The sequence below is a fragment of the Chenopodium album genome, chromosome 23 (genome assembly GCF_948465745.1).
Source record: "Chenopodium album chromosome 23, dcCheAlbu1.1, whole genome shotgun sequence".
Lineage (NCBI taxonomy): Eukaryota > Viridiplantae > Streptophyta > Magnoliopsida > Caryophyllales > Amaranthaceae > Chenopodium > Chenopodium album.
In genome coordinates, this window is record NC_137856.1 from 11,401,124 (window position 1) to 11,403,898 (window position 2,775).

Sequence of the window (2,775 nt, forward strand, 5' to 3'; positions counted from 1 at the left end):
AGCATTTGTGGTAAACAAACTAGCTCAATACATGCAAAGGCCAACTGACCAACACATGCAAGCTCTTCATCGGCTCCTTCGATATCTTAAAGGCACAATGAACATAGGTCTGATTATACACAAAAACTCTCCGCTCAATCTTCATGCATACTCGGATGCAGATTGGGCACGTGACAAAGATGATTATATATCAACAACAGCTTATATGGTCTACCTAGGCAAAAATCCAATATCTTGGACCTCTAGGAAGCAATGCACAAGAGCAAGATCATCTACCGAGGCCGAGTACAGAGCAGTGGCAAATGCAACTGCTGAAATCTTGTGGGTACAAAATTTATTCAAAGAGCTTGGTCACAAAGTTAATATGGCACCAGTCGTCTACTGTGATAATGCGGGTGCAACCTATGTAAGTGCAAACCCTGTGTTCCACTCTAAAATGAAGCACTTAGCCTTGGATTATCATTTTGTTAGAGAAAACGTACAATGTGGGAAACTAAGAGTTGCATACATCTCAACAAATGACCATCTCGCAGATGCATTAACAAAGCCTCTACCTCGTCAAACTTACCATACTCTGATCAGCAAAATCGGTATTTCCGCTTACCCGACCGTTTTTGAGGGGGCGTGTAAAGGATTGTGATTGACAATCTAAAGTCAAACACAAAATTAACGGCTTAATCATGAGCTGTAGCTATGCCTTGATTTAAAGAATTCAATTCCATTATCATAGCTGTAAATATTCCTTTGATATTATCTTCCTTGATTCAAGAGGTTGTAATCTTGTATTACCGTATTTAGTTAGCTCTTGTACTACTATATATACTATGTGAATATTCAATGAGAAAAGCATCCTTCTTCCATCACTCTCTATAGATTCTTGAATAAGGATAGTCAATCAATCAATCAATCAATCAAAGCCTTAATCCCAAAAGTGGGGTCGGCTAACATGAACCAAATTTGATTATTCCGTGTAGTCATCAACATAAATCTTTCTCCTCCATCCCTTACGATCCAAAACTTCATCCTCACGTAAATCCATGCACTTCATATCCTTCCTCACTCCTTCCAACCAAGTCATCTTTGGTCTCCCTCTTCCTCGTTTAATCCCTCCATGGTCCCACTCTTCCACTCTTCGCACCGGTGCACCCTCGGGTCTCCGTCTTACATGTCCAAACCAACGCAGACGATTTTCCCTTAATTTATCTACAATGCCCGCCACACCTACTTTCTTGCGAATAACCTCATTTCTGATTCTATCTCTTATGAATAAGGATAGTGAGAATTGTTATTTTGAGTATTGAATAGGGAAGTTGAAGTATTCTTAAAGATCAGGGAGGAGGTGTTAAAATTCTTGAACCTTTTTATAATATGATTTTCCCTTAAATTTTTACATTTTGCTATGAATTTAATTTTCACTAAATTAAAAACCAAAATTCCTAAACCTATTTTGTTATTTGTACAATTGGACTGATGTATGTATGGATGAGCTCATAGTTTGGACAAGCTGTGCTATGCTTTTATTTACTCTAATTTTACTTTGTTTCTTGGTCTATGTTGAATTGTTCAAAGAACTCTTCTCGATGGTTCGAGTTGCTCCCACCCTTGAAAACTAAAGACAGAAATTCGACTATAAGTCTACGGATTTCTCTAGTTCACTCCTCCTGTTAGTGCTCTGTATATGCTCCATATGGTTCCTTTAGGTTAGAGGTGTCAATTCGGATAACCGGATGGAGTTTGGGTCAGGTCTGTTCGGGTCGGATCTGTTCGGGTCGGATATGTTCGTATCAAAATTATCCTTTTAACTCGGATCGGGTCAAATTCAGGTCATGGTCTATCGAGTCATGGTCTATCGAGTCCGGGTCAGATATGGGTCGGGTCAACTCCAGATCGGTTCACTTTCGATTCGGATAAATTTGGATCAGGTTTAAAACGGGTTTAACCGGATAACTTCGGGTCGGATGAATTTGGGTCGGGTTGATATCGGTTCGGATGATTTCGGTTCGGTCAAGTTCGGTTTGATTAAGATAAGGTTGATCCGTTGATTCATTAAATGGTCAGTTTTGATTAAATTCCTTTTTGTGTTTGGCTGGATTTTGGTCGAGCTGACCAAATTCATATCCAAATAAGGTTATTTTTAATCTAGAGACATTATTGAGTTTTTACCTTATTATTGGTTCAATATGATTATTAATTACGAAGCACGAAGTTTTAGTTTTCTCATTTGATCAAGTTATGTATAATTTTTATCTTAAAGGAAAATTGTGATTGAATAATTATCGATAACTTATCATACCTATATAAGTGAGACCGAGCTAGTGATATATTGACGATTAATAGTTACATATGGTGTTATATACAAAAAAGAATATCATTTTTTTAAGGTTATTACAAGGTCACAACACTTCATCAATTGTACAATCTTACGAGGTTATGAGTTCTGTACTATTAGTTTAGTTTATTACTAATTCAATTTGTATAAGATATTTGTTAGAATTGTTAGAATTACTTTATTACTAATTCAATTTTTATATTAAAAACTTTACATTATACATATTGATAGTTAATTGTTATTATGTACATTCTTTTTATTTGAGCATAAATTATTGCATATGTATGTAGTGTGTATATAACCGTACGATGTATAATGCCTATAATTCTAGGATAATGCACAGTTGTAGAGGAAGTAGTAATGAAAGAATGTTATGTATTTGTAAATACATAATAATGATTAAAATATTCTAAAAACACATGGTGGAGAGAGAAAAAAAGAGAGAG